Genomic DNA, 17931 nt, shown 5'->3' on the forward strand with positions numbered 1-17931 from the left:
TGACAATGACAATCAATCAATGACAATTAACGTCCAGCAGCAACAAGATGGGAAGTTAAAGTAGAACTATAGGCAAAACTTTTTTTTCATTTTGAGTAGAGAAAGTGATGGTTATTAACCCCTGTCAGATTTTTTTCGCCTTCCTTGTCCCATTGGGGAGATTTCCCCTCACTTTCTGACGCATTTCCAAAACAGGAAGTGAATGAAAAGCAAAGGTGATTTTTTTTTTATAACATTCAATTACAGTATGCCTTGTGTGGCAATTGTATATGCTATATTATTTTTTTCCCAGGAAAGTGGAGTTACCCTTTAACATTGGTGGTCAGTGTTAAGTATGCCAATGTCACAGTTAAAAAAAAGATGTCAATGGTGTCAGTGTTCACCTATCTAACATACGAGGGCAAAGCATCTATTTGTACAATGCCACTGACTCAGCCCCAAACCTATGCACTGATCGTTAGGTAAGAGCAAAGATGCTCCTGACACATACAATATGTCTTTGCGGACAAAGAATACCCACATGCCAAGTAAACCATGGTGTAGTAATATTTGTGACTGTGCTCTGGGCAAGGCCTTCGAGAGAGTATGTTACTAATTGTCATTTACAACCTTTTTTTTTCCACGTGCATATGCTGCAAGTTCAGTTGTATATCACCTTCATAATGGATACAGAGAACACCAACTTTGTGGACTTTCCGTACTCCAAAATGAAAAAAAGTTTCACATTGGTAAATGACGTGATGGAAGAAATACAATCCTAGACTAGAAACAAAGTTCTTTTGTTTAGTTATGACAAGAGGCGCTCTAGTCTACTGAAATGTATCTCACTCATTGAAGTAAAAATAGGCAGATGATATTGTACAAAAACTAGTTCAACCAACCATTTTATTAGTATAAAAAGACAACACTACACCTTCCAAAAAGTGCCAAGAATGTTACAGTTCCTGATTCTGCTGACAGTGCTAATTAGATCAAATGATCATAGTCTCATCCACAATGTTTTATATGACATTCTTCATTTTCCTCCAGCTTTTTTCCTGTGAGCTGCATGCAGTGGCAAATCACTACAGTCGGAAACTCATTTTTTGTTGTGTAGTCACTTGATAGCAATTTGCTTCAGTAACATACAGATTATTGTTTTCCGCTCTGCACACCTGTCTCCATAAATCATTGGATGAAAGGCTAATTTTAAATTGTGTGAAGCTGTGCTGCAACAGAAGGGTGATGCTATCTACCTGAAGAGACTGCTGACCCAAAGAAAAGCTTGCCTGAAATTGTACAGGCGGTCTGCTAGGCCCCTTCAGTTTCAGTGGGGTTAATGATGAGGTGAAACAGAAAACTATTTTTTATACAGATGATGTGCTTTGTTTTTCATAAATAATAAATGTGTGTAAAGGTCTGATTAGGTCTATATATAGATATATATATCTATATATAGATATATATCTATATATACATATAAAACCTAGCAGGCATTATACAGCACATTTATGTGAAACTGAAAACTGACCAATGGAATATGGAGCATTGATAAAGCTGCTCAATTTAGGAGATAACGACAGCGTATACACAAAAAAAATATTACTGGTTCTAAAGACTCATGGTAAGTGCATCATATTTAGAAGTGACTTATCACAATTCACAAAGAAAGAAAAAAAGAAAAAAACAGAATCTTTCTTTTTTCAATTACAGTGGTCTGATAAATAAAATCAAGCTGTGAGGTTTCCATGGTTCTGTCTCAGTTGGTAGCCGATCAAATTTAGAGTATATTACAAGAATAAAATACAGGAGTCAGCAAGCGCCTTATCTCTGAGTCTCCAAGCCTAATGCTTGCAAATATGCATTAAAGCAAGTGCTGGATTCAAGTACTGTCTTCAATGAACATGATTAGCATGCAAGTAGTATTGTAGCTAGAATTCATGTTACATCTATAGCAGAAAAACAAGCACTGAGCTTAGAGAGTCGCCCCCCCCCTCCCACCTCCCTATATACTTACCTGAGTTCTATCTGGATCCAGCGCTGTGCCTGTCTGCAGCAGCGCTGGTCTCTTTTATTCTCCTCACAGGACACAGAGGCAGCAGCAGAAGCCATTGGCTTCTGCTGCTGTCAATCAAATCCTCTAAGGAGGGATCTCAGATGGGATCATTCAAATTCTGTCAATCAAATCCTGTGAGGAGGGATCCCAGATGGATGCAATCCCAGATTCCAGATGACGTCCGGTGGAGCTAGCGGTGTGAGGTCAGCACACACGGACCGATCTACAGCCAATTCGGCCATGCTCATCGGATATAGTCTTTGCCAGTATTACTCTGTTAGTGCAATACTTTTTTTAATCAAATAAATCTTTTAAGCAGTATACTATAGCTCTTTTCCTTATTTTTAAACACATGGATATGCGGGAGTCAGATGGTGGAACATACCACAATATCTAGGGATTGTTCAGGAGCAAGTTGCGGCCCTCCAGAGGGGAATATTCTTAAGCGCTTATGATCTTCTTTGTGAGATCTTTTGGTCTGGTAAGCAGCCTGTTTCCCCTTAGGAGCATGGTGATGACACAGAAGCACTTGATTTAAAATTGTTTTCAGCATAAGAGCACTTTTCTTGTACCTGGATGGACTTACTTTGAACTTTTAAACTTTTACTTTTTATGTATGAATAATTTGATCACTCATTACATTTATTTATTTTGTGGATCTTTGCACTTGGCAATTTATATAAAAATGTTTATTATATGAATTTTGCACATTAATTGCATTTTAAAGCATGCATTTTTATATAGCAGTGGTTATTTGATATTGTAGGATGTTAATTGATATGTGATTTTTACATCTGCATATTGCTTTTTGAGACAGCGCACCGCACCATAAATATTTTTTAAAGAATTTGTGTGGTCCAATATTCAGGTGCAATAGTCTCACTTTAATTGTGGCCAAGCGTGAGTCCCAGGAATCTCTAAGCTAGGACTTGGGAGTTTGCCGCCATAGCATACAGCATGGGATGGGGGCACACATAGAAGAGGAGGAGCCGAGAGCCCTGGTGGGTAACCCAGGAAGAGGAGGATGTATAATGTATAATAAGATTATCATGGATATTTTAGAAATGACTAGTGATAAGTCTGAGTCTTCAAATGATTAGTCTACCCAAAATGTAAGCGGTTGTTAAGGCTTAATTTTTCCCCTAAATTAATAAACAAGGTATACTTACCTGCTCTGTGCAATGGAATGGGTGTGTGCCCCCTCAAGCTTGCAACTATGGATTGCACTAAATTAACAAAGTTGGCTTTCTGTCTCTTCATGTCGATACTCCCCCTATGGGATGGAGATATTTTACTTGATGCGGATTCTAATTGATATTGTCCTTTGGTGATTTCCTTTAAAATAAGCAATTTGGGTTCCATCGTATCGATTCCATTCACATGCAGATCATTCGAAACGCATTACGTTTACATGTGCATTTCTCTTAGATCATTACATCTATGTGAATCTAAAAATAGACATATTCTATGCCTTTGCAGCAAATGTCCTTGTCTTTTACCCATGTTCAAATCAAATTTCTTGATTTTATGTCAGTGTTACTGTTTTCTCTATATGTCCACATAAAATCCATGGCTAACCAATATTGATTGAAATGTATAGTGATTAAGGACACTGTGAGTGGACCATGGTGATTGAGGACACTGACTGGTTCAGAGGTGATTAGGGACACTGACAATGTGAGTGGGTAGCGATGATCAGGGACACTGTGGACTACAGTAATTAGGGACACTGTGAGTTGGTGGCAGTGATTAGGGATACTGACTGGCAGCACTGGTCTGGTGACATTGTATTGCTGTCTCGGTGGTCAGAGATAATGGCTGGTGGCATTGACATACAGTGATATCAGAGCAGCCAGCCATTGTACATGATCACCACTACAATGGTACAACGTCACTATAGTGACACTGCACTTGCTCTGGTGACAGTATGTACAAAAAATATATATATTTTTATAATTTTTTAAATTTTATTTTCTTCAATTTTTCTTGGCACCAGAGCAGTGCAGTTTTACCATAGTGACAGTTTTACCATAGTGACATAGGAGGGAAGTGGTAAGTATGCTTTAGCAGCATTCTTTAGGGTAGGTGCAGCAAGCAGGGTTTTTTTATTGCACTGTTCCTCCACACATATAAATGAAGAGGAATGAATAACCCCTCCAAGCTTGCAACTATGGATTTGTGTGATTATGGATTTAAACCAAGGGTCTCCAAACTTTCTGAACAAAGGGCTAGTTTACTGTCTTTCAGACTTTAAGGGGGCCAGACTGTGGCCACTGGGAGTAGAAAATCCCTCAGCATTATTAGGAGTAAAGAATGCCCCATCATTGGTATTGGTACGAGGATTATTGCCCCACTGTTGGAATTAGGGGGAGAAATAGTGCCCCATCGTTGGTGTCATTGGGAGGAATAGCGCTTCATTGTTGATATCAGTGGGAGGAATAGTGCCCTATCCTCTGTGTCAGGGGGAGGAATAGTACTCCATTGTCTTTATCAGGGGGAGGAATAGTTTCCCACTGTCTGTGTCGGGGAGGAATAATGCCTCATTGTCATTTTAAGGGGGAGAAATAGTATCCCAAGGGCCTGATAAAGGCAAGAAAAGATCCACATCCGGCTGCAGTTTGGAGACCACTGATTTAGATTATCACCAGTTCATTGCTCTACACAGATGAAAATTCACAATTAGGGGGATTATGTCTTAAAGCAAAGCAATTTTCTCTTCTTCACTTATCCATGTGCATATGCCCAACCTTTTGATTCATACAACATGCTGAATGTCAGCACAGCTCACGGATATTCAGGGGCAAAATTAGAGTGATTATGTTATTACATTAGCTGGCATGGAGCAATGTGCAAAGTGTAGGAACCCAAGTCAGCTTTGCATTGTCTGACCTAACTACATTATGATCCCAAGCACGTTTTGTCTCACATTATCATTGTTGGGTTGGGGCAGCCCACTTCTAAATCACCAGTTTACTAACAAAAGAGCCTGGGGATGACTAATGCAGTACAGTGATATTTGAAAGGAATACTGAACTAATAGGCACGTATCTTGTGCTTCGGTATTTATTACAGGAGTTTATTTGTACATTTTGAAATGGAACCCTTAAACAGTGACTGAACACTAAAAGCGGTGCTTAAAAAAGGCAGGCACAGAGTGAAAAATTAGCCACAAGTAGAGCCTGTGTTCTCCCTGCAGCAGATCTTTTCCCTATTACCAACTTACCATCCTTTGTTGGCCATCTTGGCAGAAGTAGGGTTTTGATTCCATATGTCAGATCCTCCAAGCAAGGATAACAGCGAGTAGCACAGTAGTGAAATCACTAAACCCCACTCCAAACCTCCTGAGACTAGCAAAAAGGAGCAGCAGTGCCTTAGATCTCACACTACAGATATACAGATTTTGGGCTGCATGCACAGGAGTGTCTAGGAACCCTCATATACCAGGAAGTGCACTGATTTTTAAAAAAATATTCCAGGCAAATGGTATATTTTCCAGGGTAATACTTAGGCACAATTAACATTTCTAAATGTTTTCTATAACAAAGTCAATCTTGCCTTTTTTTAGTTCAGTTTACCGTAAACTATTGAGTCCTGTAGATTCCTGCAGATTATGCAATATGTTGTTAAACATAGGACATGTTTTTGCTAGTGACAATCTAGTTTTTCATAACTTATGAAGCATAATGATGTAGCCACAGAAGCCATAGAAATATTAAGGACAATCACATCATCACTGAAAAAAGAAGCTATTGCTGCTGCACTATGGTCAGTATTATTCAGCGCATTGCCAACTACTGCATTCAAGCTACAAGGTAATTATGAAGCACACTGCTGAATATGATATTATGAGATCTTATCAGAGACCAATATGAATCATTATCATTCTTCTACCGTTGTCCTAATTTAATTGAACACTTTCTTGCTGTCAGAAGACAATCAACCCTCTTCCCCTTCACAGGACACAGTCTTTATGGATTTGTCCTTTGTTTGCGCCAAAACATTGCTAATGCAGCCTGCATTATGCAGGAACCTCAGTGAAGTCTTCAACCTTCATTTTATTACATCCTTGAACTAGCTCATCCTTTATAGCACTTATCCCCAAGGTCAACTCTTTAACTAGCATACTAGCTACTTTCCAAAGCAAGTTCTAGAGCATGCACTTCAGTATAGTTTACATTTGATGCCTGTTGTTGACATACCCTGAGTCTGCATACACATTTCTGCGGTATGGTTCCTTTTTTGGGTGTTTAAAGTTCTTTTTATTTTTTTTTTATTTTAGGTATGTTTTAAAAATGTCAAACATGCCTGTCCAACATTCCTTATAGTAGGGGAAGTGAGCAGGGTTTTTTTATTGCACTGCAGCTCCACACACATAAAAGATTGCAAAGATGGCTTTAGATTGTGATTTGGACTATCACAGATTCTTTGCCACTTTTTGTCATGTGTAGATATTCTAGACAGCTAAACTTTGAGCAAGAAGCATAATATACACCTGGGATTTATATATGGTAACTGTTTACCCACCAAAGAATTTATTATTCTATGCTGCCAGGTTTGTGCTTCAGGACCCCTTGCGATTTCAAACAGGACCCCTATCTCCACTGCAGCATGAGCACAGCTTGGTAAAGAAGCCTTGCCAAAAAATGTTCCAAAGCCTGGTGAATGGACAAGGAAAGCACAGCAGTACACTAATGAGGTCACCCCTCCCCCCTGGTCATTTCCACATGTTAGCATGTTCACTGTCAACACATATGCACGCAGCAGGGCTGCCATCGTTCTTCTAGTCTGAGTTCTCTTTGCATGGGAAATTACAGGAGGCTGATATGAAGACAAGTACCTCTTGCATGGGCATAGTCTTTGCACCATCAGCAATATTCAAAACAGTAAATGAACGCCACAATAACAGCATATTGCTGCTTAGATATATTGTTTTAAAGCTGAGTTGAACTGGATGCTGCCAAAGTCTCTAACATGTTTTGCGCAAATGTGCTTAACCATGTCTATATGGTTAAATCCCGACTCTGGCCAAAGCAAGAACACCCTCCCACCCCACTCAATCTGATCACTAAAAAAAAATAATTCTAAATTACCTTTTTACTTATCTGAAGCCATAGTCACGCAACGTTTGGGTCTTGAGCTCTCTCTTCCCTCTTCTGTTTACATCCAGCAGGTTCTTCTTCTAGGTGTCCACGTCACACGGGGACACTTCCTAGTGGTGGGGCACAAATTCCAGTGGCAGGGGTCCTATCGTAGCAGAACTACAGGTGGCAAGGGGACCAGTTCCTAAGAAAATAATGAGTGGCCGTAACAGTCTAGTACTCGGGACAAGAAACAAGATTTCCAGAGCAAGGAAGAGGTGAGTATTGAAGACTCTTGTTATGTACCAGGATGAGGTGTTTGAGGAACCCACTCAGAGATAGGTAGGTAATTTACTATATACTGGTCAAATTATATTTTTGGCCAAATTTTGGCAAAAATCAACTTTTTAAGGACATTTGTGTGGAACATGTTAGAAAGTTTAGAGGATATGTCGGAATCCAGATTCCCATACCTTTAAAATAAAGCATCTTAGCAGATGCATCGTATGAATACGGTACTTACACTAAGTGGATTTAAAAAATGTTTAATTAATTTAAATGCATACATAATTGCATTAATTTGCTTTTATATCAGCCCAGAGTGCCACTTTAAATGAATAGCTAGTTACTAGTGGGGGAACTTGAGATAAAAGGGAACTTTACTCAGAGGTTTGTAAAAGGAGAAAGCAACAAACATGCTATTCTGTGGATCTTTCCTTTAAATTTACAACTGCAGAGGTGAAAGAAAGTAATGAAAGCTACCCTGTATGTGTACCAAAATTTGTTCATGTCTTCTTCAGTTTGTCACATGTGTGCATGTATAGAAATTTTAAATAATACAAAAAGAAGGAAAAGTATTAGTACCAGTATTAGCAATGCTGCTACCGACTTCTTAAGATAAGAATCCTCCACGCAGGAACCTTCTACTTGAATAGGTACAAGTTTTATGTGCTTCCGACAAGTAATTAAATGTTGTTTGTCTAGATCCAACATCAGTGGCAGCTAAAAGGTTAATATCTAGCAAGCTCTGAGTCATCTGGGCTTCTATGACACTTAATCAATAAAATCTATCATGGTTCTCCTGCTCTTTCACTCTCATCCCAAAAAGATTTATTTTCTGGTAATACACATCTATTCATATCATATGGCACCACAGTATGCTTGACAATATACCTTGAGTCAATAAACGGTCCATGGTGTTTATCAATCCACATCACCTGTAGAGGCACTTTAAGGGACAGAACTGGCACATAGGAGATAGCCCCCTATTCAATTAGATTAAATGGAGCTACTCCTGCTGTTTCTATCAAATGATTTCAAATATTGCTTTTTTTGTGAAAAGGATGGAACTTAAGGCATTTGCAACTAGAAGCTGGAAAAGTACTCCTAAAGAGATTCTTCAATAATCTATGAGAAAATGTTTTATCTACTGTTATGCCCTGTACACACGGTCGGACATTGATCGGACATTCCAACAACAAAATCCATGGATTTTTTCTGACAGATGGCTCAAACTTGTCTTGCATACACACAGGCACACAAAGTTGTTGCAAAATCCGATCATTCTGAACGCGGTGACGTAAAACACGTACGTCAGGACTATAAACGGGGCAGTAGCCAATAGCTTTCGTCTCTTAATTTATTCTGAGCATGCATGGCACTTTGTGCGTCGGATTTGTGTACACACGATCGAAATTTCCGACAACGGATTTTGTTTTCGGAAAATTTTATAGCTTGCTCTCAAACTTTGTGTGTCGGAAATTCCTATGCAAAATGTGTGATGGAGCCCACACACGGTCGGAATTTCCAACAACAAGGTCCTATCACACATTTTCCATCGGAAAATCCTGTCGTGTGTACAGGGCATTAAAGTGGATGTAAACCCAATTTTTTTTTTTTTATGTCATAATGTAGAGTATAAGATTTCCTATCATTTGAGCCCAGTCTTGCCACAAAGAGTTAATCCATCTCTGAGCAATCCTCTTTTATTGTTCAATGAGATAAAACTTGACAAACAGAGAAAAACTTTGTCAAATCCTCCCCCTTGCTGTGAGTGGCAGGTGATTTACATATCTTGTGCACTAGCCTAAGACATGCATTATTTTTTAATTCCCACCCCCACTCCTTTCTTCAGCAGCTCTGCAAGGATTGGCTGTTCCACACCTCAGCATTATTTGGCATGCTGAAGTCATGTGGTTACATTCCTGTCTTTTCACTGGATGTTAGAGATCATAGCAGAAGTTCAGTGTAAGAAATACACAGGAGAAAATGAATATTGACAAGGGGAGTGTAGAGGTGGGCGGGGAGTCTACTGACATCACGACTCCACCCACCGAGCTCCAGACAACAGACCCACCCACAGAATATGCAGTTTTTCAGATCTCATAACAGACAGAGGGGAGACATTTGACAGGTAAAGATACATGCAGGAGGCATGTATATCCTTATAGTTAACCACTATGGCAGTAGTTTAGAAAGGATGACATTGGGTTTACATCCACTTTAATGATGATTAGAATATCAAAATGTACCAGAGGGTTTTGTAACCATATACTGTAGATGTAATGAAGTTTGAATACATTTGTACAGGTCACTAAACTTTAGGATACATCCTAGTATTCTTAATACTTTATTGCAAGTAGTGAATCATTGCTTACAATACACCAAAGCTCGATTACAGATTCAAAGACATAAACATATACAGACTGGTGTGAATAGACGTTATTCATTGACAGACATAGGCTGACAGACATCTTGATTTTTTTGTTTAACCACTTACCGACCAGGCTTTTTTGGGTACTTTTTGTTGAAATCAGTCATTTCTGTTAGAAAATTACTTAGAACCCCCATATATACATTTTGTTTTTAGCAGAGACACTAAGGAATAAAAATGCAATTTTTTATGTCACGCAGTATTTGTGCTGCGATTTTGCAAGCACAATTTTTTTGGGGGAAAAATACACTTTAACTAGTTAACCACTTCCCTACCCAGCCATAGACATATGACGTCCACAGATGGGATCTCCCATCCTGGGTGGACGTCATATGACGCCTGGGATTCCCGGCCGTCTAGGGGGCGCCCGCGCGCGCCTGCCACGTTGCTCGGGACCCGATGCGTGTGCCCGGCGGACATCCGCGATTGCCCGTTAACCGGGCCGGATCGTGGATCTGTGTGTGTAAACACACAGATCCACGTCCTGTCAGTTGTGAGGAGAGCGATCTGTGTTCCTAGTACAGCGGAACACTGATCGGTCTCCTCCCCTTGTACGTCCCCGCCCCCTACAGTTAGAAACACTCCCTTAGGAAACATATTTAACCCCTTGTGTCCCCCTAGTGGTTAACCCCTTCACTGCCTGTCACATTTACACAGTAATCAATGCAATTTTATAGCATTGATCGCTGTATAAATGTGAATGGTCCCAAAAATGTGTCAAAAGTGTCCGATGTGTCCGCCATAATGTCGCAGTCACGAAAAAAAATCGATATCGCCGCTAAAAAAAAAAAAAAATATATTTTTTTAAAATGCCATAAATCTATCCCGTATTTTGTAGACGCTATAACTTTTGCGCAAACCAATCAATATACGCTTATTGCGATTTTTTTTACCAAAAATATGTAGAAGAATAAGTATCGGCCGAAACTGAGGAAAAAATTTGTTTTTTTTTTTTTAAATTGGGATATTTATTATAGCAAAAAGTAAAAAATATTGTGTTTTTTTTCAAAATTGGCGCTCTTCTTTTGTTTATAGCGCAAAAAATAAAAACCGCAGAGGTGATCAAATACCACCAAAAGAAAGCTCTATTTGTGGGGAAAAAAGGACGTCAATTTTTTTTGGGTACAGCGTCGCACGACCGCGCAATTGTCCTTTAAAGTGCGACAGTGCTGAAAGCTAAAAATTGGCCTGGGAAGGAAGGGGGTGAAAATGCCCTGTATTGAACCAGTTAAGGACCAGAAGGATTTGCCCCCTTAATGAACAGAATGACCAGGCAATTTTTGTTACGATACGGCACTGCGTCGCTTTAACTGACAATGGCGCGGTCATGCGACGCTGTACCCAAACAAAATTTATGTCCTTTTTTTCCCACAAATAGAGCTTTCTTTTGGTGGTATTTGATCACCTCTGCGTTTTTTTCTTTTTTGCGCCATAAACAAAAAAAGGCCGACAATTTTGAAAAACAAACTATATTCTTTACTTTTTGCTATAATAAATATCCCCCAAAAAATAAAAAAACAAATTTCTTCATCAGTTTAGGTAAATATATATTCTTCTACATATTTTTGGTAAAAAAAAAAAAGAAAATCACAATAAGCATATAATGAATCGTTTGCGCAAAAGTTATAGCGTCTACAAAATAGGGGATATACAGTTGTGCTCATAAGTTTACATACCCTGGCAGAATTTATGATTTCTTGGCCATTTTTCAGAGAATATGAATGACAACACAAAAACATTTCTTTCACTCATGGTTAGTGTTTAGCTGAAACCATTTGTTACCAATCAACTGTGTTTACTCTTTTTAAATTATAATGACAACAGAAACTACCCAAATGACCCTGATCAAAAGTACCCTGGAATGTTTGGCCTTGGTACAGACACAGAAGGTGGACCACACATGTTAAAATGGCAATTAAAGATTAATTTCCCACATTTGTGGCTTTTGAAATTACAATTAGTCTCTGTGTATAAATAGTGAATGAGTTTGTGCTCTCACATGGATGCACTAAGTAGGCTAGACACTGAGCCATGAGGAGGTAGAAAAGAACAGTCAAAAGACCTGCGTAACAAGGTAATGAAACTTTATAAAGATGGAAAAGGATAAAAAAAAAGATATCCAAAGCCTTAAATATGGCAGTCAGTACGTTTTAATCACTTATTAAGAAGTGAAAAATTAGGGGCTCTTTTGATACCAAGCCAAGGTCAGGTAGACAAACTGGCGAAAGAATTGCTCAGGATACAAAGGAAAACTCACAGGTAACCGCAGGAGAAATATAGGCTGCTCTCCAAAAAGACAGTGTGTTTTTTTTATTATGTTTATCGTGGGGGGGAGTGTAGTGACTGGTGGAGGAGAGAGATCGCTGTTCCTAATCACTAGGAACAGCAGATCTGTCTCTTCTCCCCTGACAGAATGGAGATCTGTCTGTTTACATTGACAGATTCCCGTTCTGTCTCTCTCAGGAGCGATCGCGGATATCGCAGCTACCGGCCACGTGCAGTGGCACCGGCGTTGCGCCTCGGGCGGCGGACGTGTGCGCCCCCTAGAGCTCTTAAAGCGGCTGATGTACAATGACGGCGATTCGCTCAAGAGAGCCAACCTGCCACAGCTGGTCTTAAAGTGGTGAATGAATAAAAAAAAAATCAAAATACAATATTTACCCCCTAACATGTCACGCTTTAAAACTGTGCACGCTTGCACTGAGCCGGTAGGCCCAGAGGCTCTTATTTGTATTTTCTTTGCAAAACCAATAAACAGAATTAAAAAAATAAATAAAAACTGCGCAAGCTTGTGGAATGGGCGACAAACTACGGTACTTAAAAATCTCCATAGGTGATGCTATAAACGCCTTTACAGATTACCTGTTTAGAGTTACAGAGGAGGTATAGCACTAGAATTATTGCTTTTGCTCTACACCTCACATTTGTGGTGCGAACACAGTTTACATATGCACGTGCGATTTACGTATGCGTTCGCTTCTGCGAGCGAGCATAGAGGGATGGGGGGTGCTTTCTTTTTTCTTTTTCTTGATCACTTTTATTCCTATTACAAGGAGTGTAAACATCCCTTGTAATATAAATAAGGGTAACAGGTCCTCCCAGATCTCTTATTTACCTTTACCTGATGTTGCTCCAGTCCACCAAGGCCATAGAGTCGGTCAAAGGGTATCTACCCTTTAATTGCCTATGGTAGCAGCCAGCCGCACCGTCACTCGGGGAACCAGCGGTAATGGTAATCCGGCAAGCGTCGGGAGGGGGGGAGTCCCCTCTCGCCACTTTGGAAAGCAATCCAGTAGCTCATGAGCTGCTCAGAACGGTTTCATGAGAAAGCCAGCCCCCAGGTGCAAAAAATGGTATTGGGGTTAAGGCTGATATCCTCAGCCATAATCCCGGTAAACCACTTGCAGACTGCAACGTGTATATACGTATTGCAGTTTGCAAGTGGTTAAAGAAGTAGGCGGCATATAGCGGAACCGATCCCCTCCTCCTGCAGTGGCTGAATGCCCACTTCTCCTTTCCCTCCGGCAGGCATTCAGCGCCTCCAGGAGGTGGGGATCAATTCCTCTATATGTCACCACCCTGTCACCCCTCCTATCCAGCTTCCCCTCCTGTGTGTGTACCGCAGGAACTGTTTTGCTTCACAGTTCCCGCGGCATACACACAGAGGAGGAGAAGGAGCAGAGCGGCAGCTCTCTCCTCAAGCATCCTCAGTGCAGGCTATGAGTTGTATGAGAGACATTCTCAGCTCAGAGTCCTGCTGATGAGCACTAATAGACGGCATTGATGAGCAGTGATAAGAAGCACTGATGGGCACTGATAGGCAGCACTGATGAGCACTGGTAGGCAGCTCTGATGGGCACAGATGGGCAGCATTGATGAGCACTGATAGGCAGTACTGATAGGAGGCATTGATGGGCACTGATAGGCAGCACTGATGAGCACTAATAGTGGGCATTGATGGGCACTGATAGGCGGCATTGATGAGCACTGATAAGTGGCACTGATGGGCTCTCAGCTCAGAGTCCTGCTGATGAGCAATAATAGACGGCACTGATGAGTACTGATAGGCAGCACTGATGGGCACTGATAGGCAGCATTGATGGGCACTAAAAGGGAGCACTGATGGGCACCGATAGGTGGCATTGATGAGTACTGATAAGTGGCACTGATATGCAGAACTGATGGACACAGATAGGCAGCATTGATGGGCACTGATAAGTGACACTGATAGGCAGCACTGATGGGCACTGATAGGCGGCACTGGTAGGCGCATTGATGAGCAGTGATAGGTGGCATTGATGAGCACTGATAAGGGGCATTGATGAGCACTGATATATGGCACTGATAGGTAGCATGGATGAGCATGGATAAGTGGTACTGATGGGCACTGATAGGGGGAATTGATGAGCACTGATATGTGGCACTGATGAGCAGCATTGGTGGGCACTGATAGGTGGCACTAATAGGCAGCACCTATGGGCACTGATAGACAGCATTGATGGGTACTGATAGGCAGCACTGATGGGCACTGATAGGTGACATTGATGAGCACTGATAGGTGGCACTGATGAGCACTGAAAGGCAGCACTGATAGGTGGCACTGATCAGCACTGATGTGGCTGCATTAAATCAGGACACTGATGATCAGAGCACTGATTACCAGTGTAAACAATGTACTAATAGTCTTGCTGATTAACCGCTTTCCTTTCCTCACACATACACAGCATGGGAAGAAAGGACTGCCGATAACCGGCAAGTCTGTTTACATGTGATCAGCTGATCACATGGTAAAGGGGCGCTGTGGCTGGCCCTTTACCGTGATCTGTGAACAGCTGTATCACAGATTATGCTGGATGCATGCCCCAAGCAGCACGTGGGAGGCAGGGTTCTGGGAGGATGTCCATGGATGCCCTCCCAGAACTGGAAGTCCAGGGCTCTGATGCAAGGAGGGGTCAGGGGGGCCCTTCATGGTTTCTTGCAGCAGGGAACTGAAGGTTCTAGTTACGCCTCTGCACACAACAGTCAGGCATACGGTTGTTCACAGTAACTTGAGTCACAGAACAGGCTGTACATGTCTTTTTACAGTGTATTTTGCTAAAAGAACTGGGATAGGGCGATGATGAGCCTTGATATACTCCAAGAAAACCTAACAATTTGTAGTTGAGGACTTCAAAGCTGATCTGCTCCTTTGGGGTGAAAACCACCCTCTTTAAAAATGAAGAATAAAATGTTTCCAAACAGGGACTCCTCAGCACGGGTAAAGTCCTAGATGTACTGTGAAAAGCTCTACCAAGCTGGTACTCACTATGCCCTGAATACAATGTTGCTATTGCAGTATCAGTTAGCTTCTGTACTTAATTGGGTGTGTCCGGGATCCCCAGATGAGCTTTCTGCAAATGTTCAGGAGGCTAGGCAAGAGGACCCCCAAAAAGAATTCTTATGCCGCGTACACACAACCGGACTTTCCGGCAGAAAAGGTTCGACGGAATCATTCCATCGGACATTCCGATCGTGTGTGGGCCTCATCGGACTTTATCTTTTGATAATTTTGGTGAACCTAGAAATAGAACAGGTTTCAAATCTTTCCGACGGAATCAGTTCCTATCGGGAAAACCACTCGTCTGTATGCTATTCCAACGGACCAAAAACGATGCAAGGGCAGCTATTGGCTACTGGCTACTGAACTTCCTTTTTCTAGTCCCGTTGTACATCATCGCGTTCTAAACGATCGAACTTTGATCATGTGCAGGCAAGTCAGCGGAACTCCGTCAGAACTCCGTCGAAAAAAACGAGTTCATTCCGACGGAAAGTCCGGTCGTGTGTATGCGGCATTATATGTTATAGCCGATCTTCCAGAGATGCCTCAGCCCTCAGGCTGGGTCTTACTCCCCCAGGAACAAGCGGAAGCTGTTCTAGGCCCCAGCCCATTTATGCTCATCACAGCCCCCTGCTGGTCACTCACTCTCCTGACAAGGGATTGGCTGAAGAGGCATGAATATGTAGGCCTAAGGCCTAATCTCTTTTGCCCACTATATCCTAGAGCTCAGTGGGATGCAGGGAAAAGTAGCTAAACCTGCACAAGCAGAACCTAGAACATACACTACTAAACAATAACTGCTCTCCTTGGTTAAAACTAAATTTACACTAGTAGCCTACTGGGGTGCTACACAAATGGTAATGTTTGGCTAATTGTTTTTTGCTTTTCCATTTTATTATCCTCACTTAGAAAAGCAGGACAGGCAGCACCTGCTTGTGCCATGCCACTCCTGCCCTTTAACTTACAATGTAAAGTAGGAAAAATTATATCCCCAGTGGGGTTACTGCTATGTAGGTTCTGATTTCACCTCACTTACTGTCACAGTGACAATAGTTTTACTAAACTAGTGAACCCCCTTTTTCCCCATGCACACCCAATAAAGCCATATGAAAATGTGCAACTAGTCTGGAACTTCTGCATGTCTGTAGACTGTTTCAGGCTTCTCAATATGAGGTTGACTGAGCACTCCTTGGGGAACAACCTAATATATGGCGGCAAGGTGGTCCTGCTGTGCCAGATCACATACCTAGTACGTGATCCGGCACTTCTGGGTATAGGGTGCGCTAATCACTGATCAGTAAGTACTCCAGTATAGTCCTATCTGTTAAGTACTCCAGAATAAGTATTCTGGTATCATGCTCCGTCTGTGAGTCTCGTACAGTCCTCTTGGGGTAATATGGGTGGTAGTTACCAGGTGAGGGAGGGGATCGGTCCTCACAGGTCAGGACAAGGTCCTGGAAGGCGGCGTGCTGTGTCAGATTACAATGGCGGAGTTGGCAGATGATGATCCCCCGGCCACTGCATTCCTCCGACACACAACACAGGGGAGGGGCCTCACGTCACTAGCTGGGCCGGGAGAGTGGAGCAGAGAGTGTATGAGTGCAGGCTAACTTTGGGGGAAACCTGGCCAGTCACTGGAGAGCTCAAAGAGATGACCCCAAACCAGCCCCTATAAATGATGCGGTCGGTGCCGGCACGCGCATTTGTGTGCTATTACGGATAGGGGTTACACCATCATGGTCAGATATCACTCCCTACTTGATGGTGTCACCCCTCTGGCGGGTGTCACCCCGGGGTGGTCCGCATCCCCCACAGCGACGCCACTGTCAGAAGCAAGTCCATAATATCAACCTACTTATTGCTACTGGTATACATTTCCTTTAGGAGTATTTTTTTTATTTTTTTTTTATTTATTTCAGGTACTTATATAGCGCCGTCAATTTACGCAGCGCTTTACATATACATTGTACATTCACATCAGTCCCTACCCTCAAGGAGCTTACAATCTAAGGTCCCTAACTCACATTCATACATACTAGGGACAATTTAGACAGGATCCAATTAACCTACCAGCATGTCTTTGGAGTATCAATAACAAATGCAAACAGTACAATCAAAAAATGGGTCCACAAACAGATAGACTGTTTAACTCACCTGTAGAGTTTCTTTCATTAATAAGCCACTACTGAGCCATAATCCACTCTTTAACTTCAAATTCTGTACATGCAGTTATGACTATAGATCTGTAAAGACAAAAAAATGCTAAATTTAACCAAGGTTTTATGTGGGTGGATACCTGATTATGAGCATTAAACTGTGACATAAACAGGAAAACATAATCAATTACTTTAATAACTACATGTCTTCGATTATCCCTTTTTATCCTATATACTGGAATATGTTTCTGGCCTCCTGGCAGAAGAAAATAATAGATATAATGTATTGCAGTGTGCAGGTGATCATAAGTTAATATGCAAAAAATATCCAAACTGCTATCAATCAATCTAATTTAGAGCCTGTCATTGTCCTGGCAGGTCTCCATTCAAAGTGTTCTGCAGGGAAGCACACAGAGAAATAGTCTGGGGGTCAGGTGTCCCAGACCAGAGAGTCTCAGTGAGATGGAATGATTTGTTCATTTTATTCATGCTATTGAAATGCTTTCTTGAAATATTTCTTTATTCAGAAAATGACCCTTTCAAGTGTAATGGTACCTTGTGGGAATGAGAGGGAGAGGATTCACTTTCCAGCTGTGATGATAGACCCAGCACAAAAATACAACTACCCATGA

The 17931-nt window shown here is 41.5% G+C and overlaps 1 protein-coding gene across 1 annotated transcript in view; it reads right to left on the reverse strand.

Annotated features, from left to right (window-relative positions):
* Positions 1 to 17931, reverse strand: part of NEXMIF (neurite extension and migration factor) — a 525801-nt gene that overhangs the window by 311767 nt on the left and 196103 nt on the right. The window contains exon 2 of the mRNA XM_073599497.1: positions 17298 to 17386. The gene's annotated coding sequence lies outside the window, so the exon portion shown is untranslated. The remainder of the gene's footprint in view (positions 1 to 17297; positions 17387 to 17931) is intronic.

The sequence above is a fragment of the Aquarana catesbeiana genome, linkage group LG09 (assembly GCF_042186555.1).
Source record: "Aquarana catesbeiana isolate 2022-GZ linkage group LG09, ASM4218655v1, whole genome shotgun sequence".
In the NCBI taxonomy this organism is placed as follows: Eukaryota; Metazoa; Chordata; class Amphibia; order Anura; family Ranidae; genus Aquarana; species Aquarana catesbeiana.